Raw genomic sequence first — 20,709 nt, 5'->3', positions numbered from 1 at the left:
CACTTCCCTGCCCGCTCCCCATAACCCTTTATTCCCTATCTCTCAAAAATCTGTCTATTTCCGCCTTAAATATATTCAATGACCCAGCCTCTACAGCTCTCTGGGGCAGAGAATTCCTCAGATTTACAACCCTCTGAGAGAAGAAATTCCTCCTCATTTCAGTTTTAAATGGGCAGCCTCTTATTCTGCGACTAAGACCCCAATTTTCCCAAAGGAAAAAAAAGGCCTTAACTTACCTGGATGTCTGTTTCTTTTATGTCTCTCAGCGCTGAAAATAAAAAATCGTAGTTTCCTCACCATATGCGCATCCTCTGGTGCCGGCGCTACCCAATCCAACTCTGCAGGGCGGAGCCTCCAATGTGCAAAAAAAGACCCATCTGCACATGCGCAGTAGAAAGTATAAAAAAGCAGCACGTGTGGGGACCATTGAGAATCCATTGGTGGCAGAGGTATTTTTGCAGGTAGGAAATACAGCTTCTTTCACAAGGTGGCTGCAATGGAAGGGCTCAGAGAAGGCGAAAGGGCCATGGACGGAGAATGGGAAACCGTAAGGGTGAAGAGATTTTGCGTGGATGAGATTGAGTGCCTGGTAGACTTAACCGAGAGTACATGGAGAGTTCTTGAGAACAAGGGGAGCTTTGGAAAAAATAAGCTTAAACCGTCTGCACTCACAAAAGTTTGGGACCAGGTCACAGTCGAGTTTAATGGAATGTCCATGACCCCGAGAACCGGTGCGTAGCTGAAAAAGAAGTGGCAGGACCTCGGACAAGTAGTGACTGTAAGTAATACGTTAAACTTACATTTATTTGGGCTTTAAAATATATGTATATTTATGCGCTGCAATAAATCTGTAAATGTGATCCGTGTGCACGTGTGTGTGTGCATGTGTTTAGAAGGACTCTCTCTTAAAAAGTTCCATTTGCATCTTTGCAGAAGATGGTGCCACAGATCAACCGAGAACGGTCACAAACTGAAGGAGGTCCGCCAAGTAGGCTGCAACTAACAGCCGTGGAGCAGAGGATAGCGGCAATGATTAAATGCCCCAAGAGAAGACCAACAATCAATAAGAAGCTGGGCCTAGTTTTCTATTAGAGGGTAAGCCCTGAAAATTACACAATCTGGGTTGGCTAAATGTTACATCATGCATGTTCTTCCTACGCTTCTCCTTCCTCAATGCTGCTAACCAATCATCTATCTTTTGTTTCGCAGAGGTTGAGCATCAGGAGGAGACAGAAGGTGCACCTGAAGTTGAAGGAGAGAATGTTCAAGAAAACGCCACATCAGATATTCCAACTCAGGACAATGATGGGCCGCAAGAAGTCATAGATGACGAGATGGTCACCCTGAACTTGGAGGTGCTGAATCCCTCGAGGATTCCAAGCCCTTTCATGAGCGAATCGACCAACAGGACTTTTCTAGGTGTGACGTCTGAGGTTGCGGGTGTCACAGCAAGCCACACCTGCAAGACTTTGTAGGGAGGAGAACTCCAGACCTGATGCAGAAACATTGGACTCTGAGAACATAGGACATCCAGTGGGGATGAGCGAGGAGAACATCCAACAATCTTGATTGCTCCTGGAAGCCTTTGGTGGGTTAAGGGCAGAGTTGTGGGACGGTCATTACAGGTTGAAAGACTTTCAGGACGGTTGAATGAAGGAGTATCAGCAATAGGTGGGCTCACCTAGGGTGTCCTTAATGCAAGGAGCGCTTTCCACCCTTCACCAAATTCAAGGGTTGATCCTGAGGACGAGGTTGACTACGACGAGGAACCTGGGCATTCTACTATGACACATTTTGTCTCTGTCCCTGTTGTAGCCCAGCATCAAGAAACGCCGTGCCGGAAAAGAAACAGATTACACCTGGGGGTAAGGGGGGCAAGGAAGCAGGAGTCTGCAACTACGGGCACGCGGAGGGGTAGCGGCATCTAGCGGGGCAGGGTGGCGCACAGTGCTAAGGAAGAGGATAGATGTCTTGTTTATTTTTTGGTTGATTTCGTTGATTGCTGTTTGTAAAGTTTGCCACGGTTCTGAATAAAGTTTTTAAAGTTTTGAAGATTTAAACATAAGTAAAGTCACTCGAATTACAACTGTGCTGTACAAATGTTTAATAAACATTTTAATTTTGGACTTTTAACCTGACTCCTGCACTTCAATTTTTAATGCTGCACTAATAAATATTACAGGATAACCGGACTGAAAATGTAAAATGGCCTCACCCCTTGCAACGTATTGGTTGAAATAATACAGGGGCTGGTTCCAGTACTAAGGTGTTTATGGATCCTGCCTTGTTCTGGGTCACTGATGCATGCAACGAAGTACTATGGTGCATATATCAGTGACCCTCACCCAGTCTGGATCCATGAACAACTTAGTTTTATTGCCCACCTAAGCACTCCAACACTCCGAAACTCCATTAAAACATACATGATTTGTGGTGGGAATAGTTAGTAAACATAAGGTTATGTCCATCTAAGCACTTCAACACTCCTTTGAAATATAAAAAATTTGTGGTGGTAACATTTAATATAAATTATGAGCTAAAATTTCCCCAAAAGCCTGCCAGCACCTGATTGCTGCCCAAAAAAACGCTAAGGCTGTGAAGGTTATCGCCGGTGAAAACTTCCCCAAAATTTTTTTTTAAATCCGCCCAGCGAAAAATATGGGCCTTGCACGCCCAATCTGGGCGGAAATGTGCAATTTCGGCTAGATTGGGCGGTGACTAAAGAAAATGGGCGAAAAATGTAAAAATCTATAAAAATCTATACCGAGGCTGCGGGTTGGGCCTAATACCAATAAAAGAATAAAAATAATTGTTTAAAAAACCGAACTAAAATATCCAAAAAACATTCCAAGACATTTTTTAATTAAATCATCCCAACAGATTTTGAAAATAAATAGTAAAAAAAACAATCACTTACCTTTTTCTTGCAGACCTACTCACCTCCCGCCCAGCTCCGCTGATCCTCATGGACGGTTTAAAAAAAATGTTATACTTACCTATGGATCCCCGCTCAGCCAAAAATGGCGCCAGGGCGATCTGTGGACGGAGCACGCCGGTGGTCGGCTCCGCAGCGGGATTTCGAAACCGCCGGTGTGCCTCAGCTGGGGAATTTTTCGCCGACCCGGTTCTTGCCCGAAACGGCCAATACCGCCGAGAAACTAATCCCACCACAAATCTTTTAGGTTTTTATGGAGTGAGGGAGTGCAAATTCTAGCCCTATATATTTTCCACTTAATCACTACAACACTACACAAAAACCTAAAAGATTTGTGGTGGGATTTGTTTTTTTTCAATGTAATATTCCACCTGTAATAGAGATCACTGCTGCTTTCCTTTGAGCCTGGAGTGTCTTGCACTGTCCTTTGTGTGCTGTATGAGCCTAGTTGCCTACGGCGAGATGTTGGCCGCAGGCTCGGTGCTGAGTGGCACCCTTGATGGTAGGTGGTCCGAGGCTTGGTTAGGGGCAGGCATTGGGAGGGACAGTGGCCCACTGGGGTTCAGAGTGGGAGGTCAGGGGGGTCACAGCCTTGGTACTCACCACATGCTGGAGGAGGAGAGGAGGCCAGATCTCCAATGGGGAAGGAGAGCTCCAGTTGTCGCTGAAGGAGGAGGGGAGGCCAGCGATAGGCAGTGAGTACGGTGCACTGGGATGGAGGAAGGAAAAGTAAATTGTTGTCCATCTCAGAAAGAGTGATTGAGGTCCTGGATAGTGGTGTGAGAATTGGTGAATAGGGAGATGTTGCATCTCCTGCGCTTGAATGGAAAGGTGCTGGGAAAGGAGAGCATGGATAGAAGATTGGCTAACAAACAGAAAACAGAGAGTCGGGATAAATGGTTCATTCTCTGGTTGGCAATCAGTAATGAGTGGGGTGCCGCAGGGATCAGTGCTGGGACCCCAACTATTTACAATCTATATTAACGACTTGTAAGAAGGGACTGAGTGTACCGTAGCCAAGTTTGCTGATGATACAAAGATGGGAGGAAAAGCAATGTGTGAGGAGGACATAAAAAATCTGCAAAAGGACATAGACAGGCTAAGTGAGTGGGCAAAAATTTGGCAGATGAAGTATAATGTTGGAAAGTGTGAGGTCATTCACTTTGGCAGAAAAAAATCAAAGAGCAAGTTATTATTCAAATGGAGAAAGATTGCAAAGTGCTGCAGTACAGCGGGGCCTGGGGGGTACGTGTGCATGAAACACAGAAGGATAGTATGCAGGTACCGCAAGTGATCAGGAAGACCAATGGAATCTCGGCCTTTATTGCAAAGGGGATGGGATATAAAAGCAGGGAAGTCTTGTTACAGCTGTACAGGGTATTGGTGAGGCCACACCTGGAATACTGCATGCAGTTTTGGTTTCCATATTTACAAAGGGATGTGCTTGCTTTGGAGGCAGTTCAGAGAAGGTTCACTAGGTTGATTCTGGGGATGAGGGGGTTGGCTTATGAGGAAAGGTTGAGTAGGTTGGGCCTCTAATCATTGGAATTCAGAAGAATGAGAGGTGGTCTTATCGAAACATATAAGATTATGAGGGGGTTTAACAAGCTGGATGCAGAGAGGATGTTTCCACTGATAGGGGAGACTAGAACTAGAGGGCATGATCTTAGAATAAGGGGCCGCCCATTTAGAACTAAGATGAGGAGAAATTTCTTCTCTGAGGGTTGTGAATCTGTGAAATTCGCTGTGGAAGCTGGGACATTGAATAAATTTACGACAGAAATAGACAGTTTCTTAACCGATAAGGGAATAAGGGGTTATGGGGAGCAGGCAGGGAAGTGGAGCTGAGTCCATGATCAGATCAGCCATGATCATATTGAATGGCGGAGCAGGCTCGAGGGGCCGTATGGCCTACACCTGCTACTATTTCTTATGTTCTTATGTTCTTCGGCCTGGGCTAGCAGCAGGCCGCGTGGGAGTAGGACCTTGGGCCTGGGCTAGCAGTGGGTCGCGTGGGAGTAGGACCTTGAGCCTGGGCTAGCAGTGAGCCGCGTGGGAGTGGGACCTTGGGCCTGGGCTAGCAGTGAGCAGTGTGGGAGGGGGACCTTGGGCCTGGGCTAGCAGTGAGCAGTGTGGGAGGGGGACCTTGGGCCTGGGCTAGCAGTGGGCCGCGTGGGAGTAGGACCTTGGGCCTGGGCTAGCAGTGAGCCGTGTGGGAGGGGGACCTTGGGCCTGGGCTAGCAGTGAGCCACGTGGGAGTGGGACCTTGGGCCTGGACTAGCAGTGAACAGTGTGGGAGGGGGACCTTGGGCCTGGGCTAGCAGTGAGCAGTGTGGGAGGGGGACCTGGGGCCTGGGCTAGCAGTGAGAACCGTGGGAGGGGGACCTTGGGCCTGGGCTAGTAGTGAGCCGCATGGGAGGGGGACCTTGGGCCTGGGCGAGCAGTGAGCAGTGTGGGAGGGGGACCTTGGGCCTGGGCTAGCAGTGAGCAGTGTGGGAGGGGGACCTGGGGCCTGGGCTAGCAGTGAGAACTGTGGGAGGGGGACCTTGGGCCTGGGCGAGCAGTGAGCAGTGTGGGAGGGGGACCTTGGGCCTGGGCTAGCAGTGAGCAGTGTGGGAGGGGGACCTGGGGCCTGGGCTAGCAGTGAGAACTGTGGGAGGGGGACCTTGGGCCTGGGCTAGCAGTGAGCAGTGTGGGAGGGGGACCTTGGGCCTAGGCTAGCAGTGGGCACCGTGGGAGGGGGACCTTGGGTCTGGGCTAGCAGTGGGCTGTGTGGGAGGGGGACCTTGGGTCTGGGCTAGCAGCGGCTGCATTTGACATCCAGGAGAGTGGGGAGAAGGCAACAATGCATCCCAGAAGAAGAAGAGGCTTGGTATGCTGATTATAAATTTTTGCAACTTTTTAATGTTTTCCTTGAACTATTTGGATTATTTTGGGTCGTGAGGACATCGATGGAAAAAGTAAGGAGTTTTTTTTTTGCTATCATTGTTTTTCATCGCAGGAACATCAGTATGGGTAAGTTTTTATTTATTTTATATTTATACCTGTTTATAGTTTAACTTTGGTGTTTAACTTACCTTAAAGTTTAATTGTAAGCTAAATGGAAGTCTCTTCGGCCGGGGATAGGAGCGGGCCAACCCGGATTCTCTAACTGCAGGTAAGGGTTTTCCCTACGGTGTTTCTAGGGTCTCTGCACCGGTTTTAAAAATGTTGTTGGTGGGGAAAGTTTGCCTTATGTAAATAAATGGCGTGGAACCTTTGTTTATAAGTAAACCAGCGCCAGAATGTTTGGCGCCAAACATTCTGGCACTGGTAGTAGACACCGGCACCCCGACACTGGGGAATCTTTGGACTGAGCTTCAGCGCCAAAAAATTCACTGGTCTCCAAAAAACCGATGCCTCGTGAGGGGCGAAATTGGGGCTTAGATCTCCTAGTTTTAGTTTCCCCTATGAGTGGAAATATCCTTTCTGCATCCACCTTGTTGAGCCCCCTCATTATCTTAGATGTTTCAATCAGATCACCTCTCATTCTTCTGAACTTCAATGTGTTTAGGCCCAACCTCCTCAACCTATTTTCATAAGTCAACCCCCTCATCACCAGAATCAACCTAGTGAACCTTCTCTGAACAGCCTCCAATGCGAGTATGTCCTTTCTTAAATACGGAGACCAAAACTGTAGACAGTACTCCAGGTGTGGCCTCACCAATACCCTGTACAGTTGTAGCAGGACTTCCCTACTTTTATACTCTATCCCCCTTGCAATAAAGGCCAACATTCCATTTGCCATCCTGATTACTTGCTGTACCTGCATACTAACCTTTTGTGTTTCATTTACAAGGACCCCCAGGTCCCTCTTTACTGCAGCACTTTGCAATTTTTCTCCATTTAAATTATAATTTGCTTTTCTATTTTTACTGCCAAAGTGGATAACCTCACACTTTCCCACATTATCCTCCATCTCCTTCTACACCTGAAACACAGCAGCCCTCCCAGAGCCATGAAGCAACTACAGGCGAGACACTGCGACATAGTGCAAGAGGAGGCAAAAGACTGATAATTAATCATGTGTATGTATAGGTCTCTCATTTAACTGTGGGGAATTCTGTGTGAGAGGGCTCGTAGGTTTGCCCATGCAGTTGCATAGATGAAGGCCCATTAGCTTATCGGACACATGCAGCAATGAGAAAGCTTTGTGCTTCCCTTGCAGGATCACCATGGCGACGACGACTCCTGCGTGGCTGGCCACATGCATCTTGGTCCTGCTCGTCCTCATGCTCCGCCTCCTCCTCCTCCTGCTGCACCTCATGCGCTTTGTGTTCCTGCGCCTCCTCCTCCTCCTCCTCAGCTGGCACTGCTGCCTCGTCCTCCAATAGCTGCGCCCTCATGATGGCCAGGTTGTGGAGCATGCAGTATACAATGACGAATATGGAGACTCGCTCAGGCGATTACTGCAGCACACCCCCTGAGCGATCCAGGCAACGGAACCTCTGTTTCAAGATTCGATGGTGTGCTCGATGATGGACCTGGTGGCCCAATGACTGTACGCATGCTGTGCAGCAGTCCTGGAGTTGCGAAGGGGAGTCAGCAGCCAAGTGCACAGTGGGTAGCCCTTATCTCCGAGGAGCCAGCAGCGATCTTGATTCGGCCCCGTAAAGACGCCTGGCACAGTATGAAAGAATCGTGGCTGCTGCCAGGATACCGGGCATCAACGGCCATGATTTTATGGCTGTGGTTGCACACCAGCTGCACATTGAGGGAGAGGTATCCCTTGCGGCTTCGGAACATCTCGGGAGTGTTTTGGGGTGCCCTCAGTGCGACATGGGTGCAGTGAATGACCCCCGAACCCTGGGGAAGCCTGCACTGTGCAGGAATCCAGTCTGCTGCTCCAACTGATTCTCCCTGCTCATCAGGAAGGAGATGAGTCGCTCCTCCTCTTATAGAGAGCATCTGTGACCTCACGTATGGATGTATGAATGGCAAACTGCGAGATGTTGGAGATGTCTGCTGTTGCAGCTTGGAAGGATCCAGTGGCATAAAAGTTGAGGGCAATTGTAACCTTGGATGCAACGTTCAGGGCTGTCCTCATCCGTGTTTGCGGCTGTAAGTCTGGCTGCAGGAGATTGCAGAGTTCCATGACGACGTCCTTGTGGAATCGCAGTCTATGGAGACACGGGTCATCAGATAGGTCCCAGTACGAGAACTGCTGTGGGTAGACCCTTTGCCAATAGTGCCTTCTGTCACTACGTCTGTGCAAGCGTCTCCTCTCTCAGCTGTGCCATTGGCTCTCCCTCCTGATCTAGTTGATCGTATGCCCCTGCAGGCTGCTGCTGGCCTGCTGGCCCAGCATCTGGTGCGGGGAGTCCACGTACCTTATCCTCCTCTTGACGGCACTCCATTGCTAAGGCCCTTCCTGTTGCAGCTCTCGGCTGACCTCTCTCACCATCTCCCTGACCCTCTCCATGCTGGGCCACCATGATTGCTGCCCACTGCCTCTGCAGCCCTTGGACCCGATGCCACCTCCCTGGCACATCCAATATGCAGGAGGCGTTGGCCTGCCAGCACTGTCCCCCTTTCCACCCCCCGCCCCAAGCCCAGCCTCCTCAATCACGGCTCACTGTTGTGGAGTTGGAAGAGCCTGGAGCAGTGCCAATCAAGCGTGCTGTCAGCAAGGCTACTCGCAATGCTTTCAATAGTCAGAGAAAAAGTCTGCTAAGCCCAAGACACCTTTAAACACTGCTGGGGGTCTTCAGCAAGCACTGTGTACCGACACAAAAACCCAACGTCCGCACCGCCAGGCGGCCACAGGACTTTTTCAGCTGAATGTGGCTTCCGGGGCGAGTCCTCACAGGGCCCGCTCGGATGATGCACTTAAGGAGGCTTCGGCAACAGCGGGGCGGAGGTGGGCGGGGATCGGGACGGATTTGCTCACCGCCGGAAAAACACATGAGGGCAATTGCGCGAACGATGGCCATTGCGCAGAAACTCGGTGGCTATTCCTCTCCGAGCTCGGGCCGCTGAATTACGCCGGCCAGAGGTCTTAATGAAAGGGGCAATTTCTGCCTCTAGATATTCGCATGCTCTTCTGGCCAGCCTCACATCTCCCACCCTCTGTAAACATGCACCCATCCCAAACTCTGCTACTCATATCCTAAATCTCAACAAGTCCTGCTCACCCATCCCCTTGTGCTCGCTCACCTACATTGGCTCCTAGTCCAGCAATGCCTCTATTTCAAAATTCTCATCCTAGTTTACAAACCCCTCCATGGACTCGCTCCTCCCTATCTCCATTATTTCCACCAGCCCTACAACGCTCCGAAATATCTGCGCTCCTCCAATTCTGGCCACTTGCTCATCCTCGATTTCCATCGCTCCACCATTGGCGGCCGTGCCTTCAGCTGCCTCAGCCCTAAACTCTGGAATTTCCTCCCTTAAATTCTCCGCTTCTCTAACTCTCTCTCCTCTAAAAACCCTCCTTGAAACTGACCTCTTTGGCCAAGCTTTTGGTCACTTCTCCTAATATATTCTTCAGTGGCTCAGTGTCCAATTTTGTTTGCTAATGCTCCAGTGAAGTGCTTTGGGATGATTTACTACGTTAAAGGTGCTATATAAATGCAAGTTATTGTTATTACCCAGTTCATGACTCTGATTGTTATCCGGCTGGATGAGCTTGCATGTGTATTCTGGGTGAGGACTTCATATCTGAGTTGCCCATCAACATGCTCTGCTGAGGCATGCGTGCGAAGAATGGGTATATGGATGAGGAACTAATGTCTCTGCATCAGTCACCGCCTTCTGGGAAGGAGGAAGGCGAGCCAGTGGAGGCGACGTTCAGGTTGGTCGCTGTATGGGCACGGTATTGGTGTTGCTCCTCATGCCTACGCCTAACACGGCAGTCGGGAGACCCAAACCACCTTCAGGCTTGGGCTACATTAGCATTATCTTGGTGAACTACGGGCTCCAAATGGGCAGCTCGCCGGTTTTGTCAGAAGGTAAATCGGCCCATTACTTTTCATAGCTGGTCAGTAGGTAAGGCCTGTTGGAGGGGAGATGGCGGATGCCAGGTTGGAGAAAATGGGCGGCAGTGGGGCAGAAGATTTTTGTGAGATTCGGAAAAACAGTCCTGCTCCTCCTGGTTCCACAAAACCTTCAAAATAACCTAAAAAGTTACCTTTTGGGCGAGGCCTGCAGTGGTCCCTTTAAGGATGGCTGGAGAAATGGGACTGCTATGCAGCATACATGCTCACCCATTTCTCCTTGAAAGAAAGACTTGGATTTATATAGCGCCTTTCACAACCTCAGGACATCCAAAGCACTTTACAACCAATGAAGTACTTTTGGAGTGTAGTCATTGTTGTAATGTAGGAAATGCAGCAGTCAATTTTTGCGCAGCAAGCTCCCACAAATACTAATATGATAATGACCAGATAATCTGTTTTTGTTATGTTGATTGAGGAATAAATATTGGCCTGGATAACTCTCCTGCTCTTCTTTGAAATAGTGCCATGGGATCTTTTACGTCCACCTGAGAGAGCAGATGGGGCCTCGGTTTAACGTCTCATCAGAAATACGGCACCTCTGACAGTGCAGCACTCCCTCATGGAATGTTAGCCTAGATTTACGTGCTCAAGTCCGTGAAGTGGGACTTGATCCCACAACCTTCTGACTCATGGGCGAGAGTGCTACCCACTGAGCCACTGAGTTTCAATAAGGGTCTTAGAACAGGCGTAGGACCTGTTTGTGCTGGCTGCCCATTTATAGGCTTGCTTGAAAGTTGCTTCAGGCAGGCAAACTGGCACACAGAGTTCTCGGTGACCTTCGACTGCCGGCCGGCCATTTTGCAGGCGAGAATTAGGCAGCCAACAGTTGACCGTTTCCCGTAGTGTCACAGGACCATTTTAGTCATGATGTAGAAATGTGCGACATTTGCCAAGATCCAATAGATTCTGGGCTTAATCCTTGGCTTGTTAATATCTGGGTGTACCTCCTGCCTCTAAACTGTAGTCAAAATACTGATACTTGTAACAAATCACACAGCACAGCTTCCAGGACATCTTTAACATTGCTACATTTCTGAGCCAGAGAATTGCTCTTGGCCAGCAGAAGAGCCAACTACATTTAAATGATCACATTCTGTACTTCGCTGGTGCTTTGTATTTTCTCTCATTTTGTTAACAATGTGTCGTTAAGATTTTCTGTAATAGGCAGTGATGGTCTGTAATAGGCAGTGATGGTCCGTGATAGTCCGTGATGGTCCATGATGGGCTGTGATGGTCCGTGATGGGCAGTGATAGTCCGTGATGATCCGTGATAGTCGATGATGGTCCGTGATGGTCTGTGATGGGCAGTGATGGTCCGTGATGGTCCGTGATGGTCTGTGATGGGCAGTGATGGGCAGTGATCACCTTCTGTAATGGAAAATGGTACTTGTATCACATCCCAAAAAGCACTTAAATTTTAATGCAATGTTTACCAAGTTGAAACTGTTCAGTATCAAGAAAGATATTCTGTATTTGTTACATTCTGCCCTTTACCACCATCAACAACATCTGTCATAATCACTGTAGGAGCAGCATTGCACGAGTTGAATTACTGTTGGTGTTAAGATGCAGATCAGAATATTAAGTATTAACTCACGTCAGCATTTTTTATATAATATGATGTAATACACAGATTTAATAATGTAAATTCAGTGTTAGTAATGTATCGTTCGATGTTTCTGTATATAAATCAAACCAGATCCCATCATCCTTTTTTGTTTATCACAATTGGAAATAATTCTCCTTTATTTCCCATTTGGGAGCTGTGACTCAATGTGAAAAAAGAGAGAGTACGTTTTTATAGTGCCTTGTCACATCCCAAAGTTCTTCACATCCAATCGAATGCTTTTGAAGTGGAGTCACTGTTGCTTTCTGGACAAATACAGCAGCCCGGTTGCACACAGCAAATGAGAAGGGTGGCCAGCAAGTCAGCTTTTGAAGGTGTGGAGGTTTGGACAGGATAACACCCTAGATTTTTAAATATATCCACCAAAGAAGGTAGATAGAGCTTCAGTTTAACGTTTCACCTGAAAGACAGAGGTTGCTCCCTCAGTAATGCACTGAAGTCTTGGATTGGGGCTTGAACCCACACGCTTGTGTCTCAGAGGTAAGAGCAATGCCAGCAGAGCCAAACCGACTCATTCTACCAAACAGGAGGCACAGCGAGAGTGGGACCAGCGACCGAGAGTGGCGGGGATAAAAGGAGCGGGGGTTGAGAGAGAGAGAGAGAGCAGGATCGAGAGCGGAACCTGCGACTGAGAGCAGCGAGGATAAAAGGAGTGGGAACAGAGAGAGAGAGAAGAGCGGGACCAGAGACTGAGAGCGACAAGGATAAAAGGAGCAGGAGCGGAGAGATAGACAGCAAGGATAACCAAGAATGTTGTCACAGGACACATGGTAGGTGATTGGTTGGTGAGTATTTTTGCTTTTTATGCTGGCTCAGTATTTACAATAAGAGCTGGGAAACTATAACTATTACTTTATTGAATCAATAACTTAAACTAGATAAACTAATTATTTAATAAAACTAAAAATATCGAGTGAATAAAAACCTTAAATCGTTCAATATATACGATTAGATCGGGCTGGCAGCACGGGGGGTGTGTCACAACTGCAGCATGTGGGAGTTGGTGGAGAGTAGTGAGATCCCAAGCAACCTCACCTGCAGTAAGTGTCTGCAACTCGAGGAACTTCGGCTCTGAATTGTTGAACTGGAGCCCGAGGAACAGACATTCTGATGCATTAGGGACCAGTGTCCTGTTGAATCGAATAACTAGGGCTGTAGATAGGGCTTTAAACTAAAAAGTGGGGGGAGGTTTCAGGTGAGGGGAAATTTATAAATCTAAAGAGAAAAGTCAAGGCCATAGAGCAGTGTAGCGATTTGGGGTAAAAATGAGCAGAGTGTGACAGGAAAGGAAAGGGAGTTTAACGGTAAAAGTGCATCAGTGAATAAGACCAAATCAAGGAAAAATGATAAAAAGTTCAAATGAAAGGCCCTTTATCCGAATGCACGAAGCATTCGTAACAAGATGCACAGATGAATACCACAAATAGAGATGTGGTTGCGTGTGATCAAGGTTAGGAATTAAATATTCCAGGGTACTTGACGTTTTGAAAAGACAGTCAAAATGGAAAAGGAGTGGGTATCCCTGATGATACAGGGTGACATAAGGACAAGTGTGAGGAAGGATCTTGGCTCGGAAGATCAGGAAGTAGAATCAGTCTGGGTAGAGATAAGGAATGACAAGGGGCAGAAAACACGGGTGGGAGAAGTCTAACAGCAGCTATATCATTGGACAGGACATTATTCAATAAATAATGGGAGCTTGTAACAAAGGTAATGCAACAATCAAGGGGTCTTCAATCTGCATATATTTTGGACAAAACAAATTGGCAAAAGTAGTTTGTAGGACGCGTTCATGGAATGCATTCGAGATAGTTTTCTCGAACAATATGTTGTGGAACCAACCAGGGAACAGGCTACTTTAGATCTTATTCTATGTAATAAGGCAGGGTTAATTAGTAATCCCATAGTAAGAGATCTTCTGGGGAAGAGTGGTCATAATATGATAGAATTTCATATTGAGTTCAAGAGTGATGTGCTTAAAATTAGAGTGTTAAACTTCAATAAAGCCAGTAAGTAGGTATAAGGGGCGAGTTGGCTAAGGTAGAGTTGGAAATTAGATAAAAAGGTATAATGGTATATAAGCAATGGCAAACATTTAAATAAATATTTCATAACTTTCAATGAATATACATTGCATTTAGAAATAAAAACGCCACGGGAAAAGTAGTCTGTGGCTAATTAAGGGGCTTATGGATAGTGTTAGATTAAATGAAGAGGCTTATAATTTTGCCAATAATACACCTAAAGATTGAGAGAGCTTTAGAAACCAGCAATGGATGACCAAATAATTGATACAGATGGAGAAAATAAATCATGTGAATAAACTAGCAAGAAATCTAAAAACAGATTGTAAGAGCTTCTAAATGTATATACAGAAGGAAGAGAGTAGCAAAAGTAAGCATGGGTCTCTTAGAGGCTGAGACAGGAGAAATTATAATGGGGAATACAGAAATGGCAGAGATGTTAAACAAATATTTTGTATCTGCCATCACAAAAAACATACCAGAAATAGGAGGGAACCAAGGGGCTCGTGAGAGTGAGGAACTTAAAGTAATTAATATGAGTAAAGAAAAGGTGCTGTGAAATTAATGGGACTAAAAGTCAACAAATCCCTGGACCCGACGGCCTACATCCAAGGGTTCTAAAAGATGTGGCTGCAGAGATAGTGGATGTGATCTTCCAAAATTCCCGTGATTCTGGCACAGTCCCAGTGGATTGGAAGGTACCCTGCTATTCAAGAAAAAAATGAAGAGAAAAAAACAGAGAACTGCAGGCCAGTTAGCCTGTCACCAGCAGTTGGGAAAATGCTGGAAGACCTTATTGAGGAAGTGGCAACAGGGCACTTAGAAAATCAAATATGATTAGCCAGCGATTTATGGAAGGGAAATCGTGTTTGCAAGATCTATTCGTCCGGAATTTTCCGGGGTGTCAGTGGGCGAGATTGGTAGTGGGTCGAGTGGGAAAGTGTTTTTTTTTTAACAGCGGGTCGGGAACTGGCTGTAAACCCAGCACAACGTGCCTTTTCCAATGTCAGGTCAGCATCCACATGCAGCTGAGCATAAGAACATAAGAACATAAGAACATAAGAAATAGGAGCAGGAGTAGGCCATACGGCCTCTCGAGCCTGCTCCGCCATTTAATACGATCATGGCTGATCTGATCATTGACTCAGGTCCACTACCCTGCCAGCTCCCCATAACCACTTATTCCTTTATCGGTTAAGAAACTTTCTATTTCTATCTTAAACTTATTCAATGTCCCAGATTCCACAGCTCTCTGAGGCAGCGAATTCCACAGATTTACAACCCTCAAGAGAAGAAATTTCTCCTCATCTCAGTTTTAAATGGACGGCCCCTTGAACACAGCTAGGAGTCTCCTTCATCCTCCGACAAGGAGTCTCCACTGCTGTCCCTGCCTCCAACATCTGCTGTTGCTCACTTGTGCTGTGTGAGACACAAGGTGACACGATTTATCTCATGAGGGACCCATTGAGGTGCGGGTCTCTGCGCTGGTGCTGGGTGCACGTCTATCTGATGCCGCTCCGCCCTCAGAGCCTGGAGGCTCCTCTGAGGAATCGTCTTCCTCTTGGGTCTCAAAAGTGTGGGGACCGGGGGGTGCGGGGGGTGAGCTCTTGATGGACTTGTGGGAGAGTCCAGTCCTGAACTCCAGGGGTGGAAGATGCCTGTATGTGGATTTTGTTAAGGTGTGGTGACCATTGCACATCAGCCACCACATGGACTCGGCAGAGCTAGGCCTTTATCCGTGGCAAGGGTTAACCAAGACGACTGGAGACTTGCTCTGCTGTACGGACCTAGTGCGCACACATATCGCAGTGTACGGGGCCCCTGGGCTCTCGGCTCTTCTGGGCCCCATACCCTCATTTTCCACATCTCTGCCACGACCTTCCCGCTCCTCCGCTGTGCCTGGGCCCCCCCCCGATGTTCCTGCCCAAGCTCTAACCTGGGCCTTGATGACGTCATCCAGTTGCCCACCTCAAAGCCGTCGCACACTTGGGACGACTCGCGCTGGAAGCTGCAGTGGCATGCTCCGGCTCTTTATCCTCCCGACCTGCAGTGATACAGGCGAGTGATGAACGCTGTGTAGCTGAAAGGAAACTGATTCTGTCACCAGGTTGTGGTGCTGCGCCCCTTTCTCCATCCCCCACATCCGTCTGCTCCCCTGCTCCTGAGATCTCCAGGGCATTCTCCTCTGCAATCGTTAATGTGACCAATTGTGGAGGGCCTCTTCCTGTTCTTTGTCTCGCTCTGTTATTGTGGGCTCGCTTCTGCCCCCCAACCAAGCCTCGGGCCACCTACCATCAATGGCACTACTCGGCGCCGAGCCTGCAGCCAACACCTTACCGTAGGCGATTAGGCTTATACAGCAGGGCCTGGTCGCCAGTCGTCTTGGACCCCCTTGCCACTGGATCAAGCAAGACCTTGCTCAGTTAAGCCCGTGCGGTTGCTGGTCTGCAGCGGCCACCCCACGTTAAAAGAACTCACGCTCAGGCATCTTCCACTTCGTTAATATGAAGATCGGAATCTAGAACGTCAGGACCCTCATGGACAATTCCAACAGCAACAGGCCGGAACGCCGCACCACCATAGTTGCCTGGGAATTTAGACATTTTGACATCGACATCGCCGCCCTAAGTGAGACCCGGCAGGCAGGGGAAGGCCAGCTCAAGGAACAAGGTGGAGGTTATACCTTTTTCTGGAAAGGAAAACCAGAGGAAGAACGTCGCCTTCATGGAGTCGGCTTTGCCGTCAAAAATGAGGTGGTCAACTGCCTCAAAGACTCCCCCTGCGGGGTTAACGAACGCCTCATGACTCTTCGTCTTACCCTATCCCGGAACCAATGCGCCACAGTCATCAGTGCATAAGCCCCAACACTCGATGCAATGGATGAGGCAAAAGAGGGTTTTTATTCCAACCTTGAGACATCCCTGTTCCGCGTCCCCACAGGTGACAAATTGATCCTCCTAGGTGACTTTAATGCCAGGGCCGGCAAAGACACAGCCCTCTGGGGAGGCGTGATTGGCAGAGAGGGGGTAAGGAAAGCCAACTCCAACAGTATCCTACTCCTGACAAAAGTCTAGAACATGAACTCCTCATCACCAACACCCTGTTCCGCCAGAGGGACAAATACAAGACATCGTGGCAAATGCTGGGGCACTTAAAGACCCAGCTAAGAGAGCCCAATACAGCCAGCACCTCACAGCCAATCTGGTGTGCCTTGATAACCCTGAGATGCTCAATGCCCATAGTGCTGCGTCTGCCCTCCAAACCTCTATAACCAGTGCCTGTGAAGAGACACTTGGTCACTCAATCAGAAAACACTAGGACTGGTTTGATGAGAATGATCAGGAGATCCAAGAACTATTAGATCGCAAGCAGAAAGCATTTCTGAGCCTCAAGCAACAACCCAACTCGGGAGCAGCAAAGCAACATTACAGACGGCTCAAGGCTGAGGTCCAACAAAAAACCCGGGATCTAAAGCACAGGTGGTGGATGGAGAAAGCACAGGAGATACAACAACTGGCTGACAGCCACGATATGTGTGGATTCTTCATTGCAGTCAAGATCACCTACGGTCCAAACTCCCAAGGCCCCACTCCTGGCCAGGAACAGGGAAACACTCATCAAGGACACCGAGGCTGTCAGGGCCCGCTGGAAGAAGCACTTCGAAGATCTCCTCTGTTGTATATCTGTAACACATGCACTCCCATGTTCCGCCATCAGGGAGTGCATCCCCTGAAGTCCCAAGGGATCCCAGCATCCCTTGGGAGTACTATATATAAGCCAGCCCCAAAGGCCTGTTCCTCACTCTGGAGTGTCTTAATAAAGATTGAGGTAACTGTTACTTTAACCTCCCTGTGTGCAGTCACATCTGTGTTAGGAACACAATAACTTGTGACGAGTATACGAATCCAACACAAAGATACAGCAAACTGTGGGCATCCTGGAGAAGTTCTTGGAGGGTGAGGACTGGGAAACCTATGTCGAACGGCTAGACCAGTACTTTATAGCCAACGAACTGGACGGTTAAGGAAGCGCTGCGGTTAAGGAAGCGCTGCAAAAAGGAGAGCAGTCCTCCTCACGGTCTGTGGGGCACCGACCTACAGCCTCATGAAGAATCTTCTGGCTCCGGTGAAACCCACAGTTAAGTCGTATGAGGAGCTTTGTACACTGGTTCGGTAGCATCTTAACCCAAGGGAGAGCGTGCTGATGGCGAAGTATCAGTACGACACGTGCCAGCGTTCTGAAGGTCAGGTAATGGCGAGCTACGTCACTGAGCTAAGGCGACTTGCAGGACAATGTGAGTTTGATGGCGACCTGGAGCAAATGCTCAGAGACTTTTTTGTACTGGGCATTGGCCACGAGACCATCCTACGAAAACTTTTGACTGTAGAGACACCGACCCTCAGTAAGGTCATTGCGATAGCACAGGCGTTTATGTCCACCAGTGATAACACCAAACAAATCTCTCAGCACACAAGTGCTAGCAATGTTCATAAATTAACTGGAACTGAGTTTGCGAGCAGAAATGTACAGGGCAGAAACCACGAGTCTGCAACAGCCAACAGGCTTCAGGTGACCCAGATGACTCAGAGTCCACAACAAAGGATGAATGCAAGGCAATTCACACCTTGTTGGCATTGTGGAGGCTTCAATTAAGCCTATTCATGCCGCTTCAAAGGGTATGTTTGCAAGAGCTGTGGAACAATGGGGCACCTCCAACGAGCTTGCAGATGAGCTGCAAGCTCTGCAAAACTTGCTAACCTCCACGCGGCAGAGGAAGATCGGTCCATGGTGGATCAAAGCAATTTCGAGCCTCAGAAAGAGGAGACAGATGCTGAAGTACATGGGGTGCACAAATTTTTGACGAAATGTCCACCTATAATGCTAAATGAAAAATTGAATGCCTTACCCGTAGCCATGGAACTGGACACTGGCGCGAGTCAATCCATCATGAGTAAAAAGATGTTTGAGAGACTGTGGTGCAACAAGGCACTCAGACCAGCCCTGAGCCCCATCCACACGAAACTGAGAAAGTACACCAAAGAGCTTATCACCGTCCTGGGCAGCACAATGGTCAAGGTCACCTATGAGGAAACGGTGCACAAACTGCCACTCTGGATTGTCCCGGGCGATGGCTCCACACTGCTTGGAAGGAGCTGGCTGGGCAAAATCCGCTGGAACTGGGATGACATCCGAGCGCTATCACATGTTGAGGAGGCCTCATGTACCCAGGTTCTTAACAAATTTCCTTCCCTTTTTGAGCCAGGCATTGGAAATTTTTCCGGGGCGAAGGTGCGGATCCACTTGGTCCCAGAGGCACGACCCATTCACCAAAAGGCTCGCGCGGTACCTCACATGATGAGGGAGAGAATGGAAATCGAGCTGGACAGGCTGCAATGTGAGGGCATCATCTCCCCAGTGAAATTCAGCGAATGGGCCAGCCCGATTGTTCCAGTACTCAAAAGTGATGGCACGGTCAGGATTTGCGGCGATTATAAAGTAACTATTAATCGTTTCTCGCTGCAGGACCAATACCCGCTACCTAAGGCAGACGACCTATTTGCGAAGCTGGCAGGAGGCAAGACCTTCACCAAGCTCAACCTGACTTCGGCCTACATGACGCAGGAGCTGGAGGAGTCTTCGAAGGGCCTCACCTGCATCAATACGCACAAGGGACTGTTCATCTACAACAGATGCCCGTTTGGAATTCGGTCGGCTGCAGCGATCTTCCAGAGAAACATGGAGAGCCTACTCAAGTCAGTACCACGCATGGTGGTTTTTCAGGATGACATATTGGTCACAGGTCGGGTCACCACCGAGCACCTACAAAACCTGGAGGAGGTCCTCCAGCGACTGGATTGCGTAGGGCTGTGGCTGAAGAGGTCGAAATGCGTCTTCACGGCAACAGAAGTAGAGTTTCTGGGGAAAAAGATCACGGCAGATAGCATTTGGCCCACAGACGCCAAGACAGAAGCTATCAGGAACGCGCCCAGGCCACAGAATGTCACGGAGCTGCGATCGTTCCTCGGACACCTCAACTATTTTGGTAACTTCCTACCAGGTTTAAGCACCCTTTTAGAGCCCCTACATGTGTTACTGCGTAAAGGTGAGAACTGGGTATGGGGAAAAAAACAAGTAATTATTTTTGAGAAAGCCAGAAACATTTTATGCTCCAACAAGCTGCTTGTATTGGATAACCCGTGTAAAACACTTATGCTGGCATGTGATGCATCGTCGTACGGAGTTGGGTGTGCATTACAACAAGCTAACGTTGTGGGGAAGTTGTAACCTGTTGCCTATGCCTCCAGGAGCTTGTCTAAGGCCGAGAAGGCCTACAGCATGATTGAGAAAGAGGCATTAGCGTATGTGTTCGGGGTGAAGAAAATGCATCAGTACCTGTTTGGCCTCAAATTTGTGCTGGAAACAGATCACATGTCCCTCATATCCCTGTTTGCTGAAAACAAGGGGTTAAATACTAATGCCTCAGCCCGCATACAAAGGTGGGCACTCACACTATCAGAGTATAACTATACCATCCGCCACAGGCCAGGCACCGAGAACTGTGCGGATGCTCTCAGTCGGCTACCATTACCCACCACGGGGTTGGAAATGGCGCAGCCTGCAAACTTGTTGATGGTGACGCAGCACAGCATGGAAGCGTTTGAAAACGATAAATCACCTGTCATGGCTCGCCAGCTTAGGCCTTGGACCAGCCAAGATCCTCTGCTGTCCCTAGTTAAAAACTGTGTACTGTATGGGAGCTGGGCCAGCATCCCCGTTGAAATGCAAGAGCTAATCAAGCCATTCCAGCAGCGAAAGGACGAGCTGTCCATTCAGGCAGACTGCCTGTTGTGGGGTAACCGCGTAGTGCTACCCAAAAAGAGCAGGGAGACATTCATCTCGGATCTCCACAGCACACACCCGGGTATAGTAATGATGAAACCGATAGCCAGATCCCATGTGTGGTGGCCCGGTATCGACTCTGACTTCGAGTCCTGTGTACGGCAATGCAGCATGTGTGCTTAGTTGAGCAACACGCCCAGAGAGGCAGCACTAAGTTTGTGGTCCTGGCCCTCCAGACCATGGTCA

Source organism: Pristiophorus japonicus, chromosome 11 (genome assembly GCF_044704955.1).
Source record: "Pristiophorus japonicus isolate sPriJap1 chromosome 11, sPriJap1.hap1, whole genome shotgun sequence".
Classification (NCBI taxonomy): Eukaryota; Metazoa; Chordata; class Chondrichthyes; family Pristiophoridae; genus Pristiophorus; species Pristiophorus japonicus.
The sequence above is the reverse complement of the archived record's forward strand: the minus strand, read 5'-3'. Positions refer to the sequence as shown.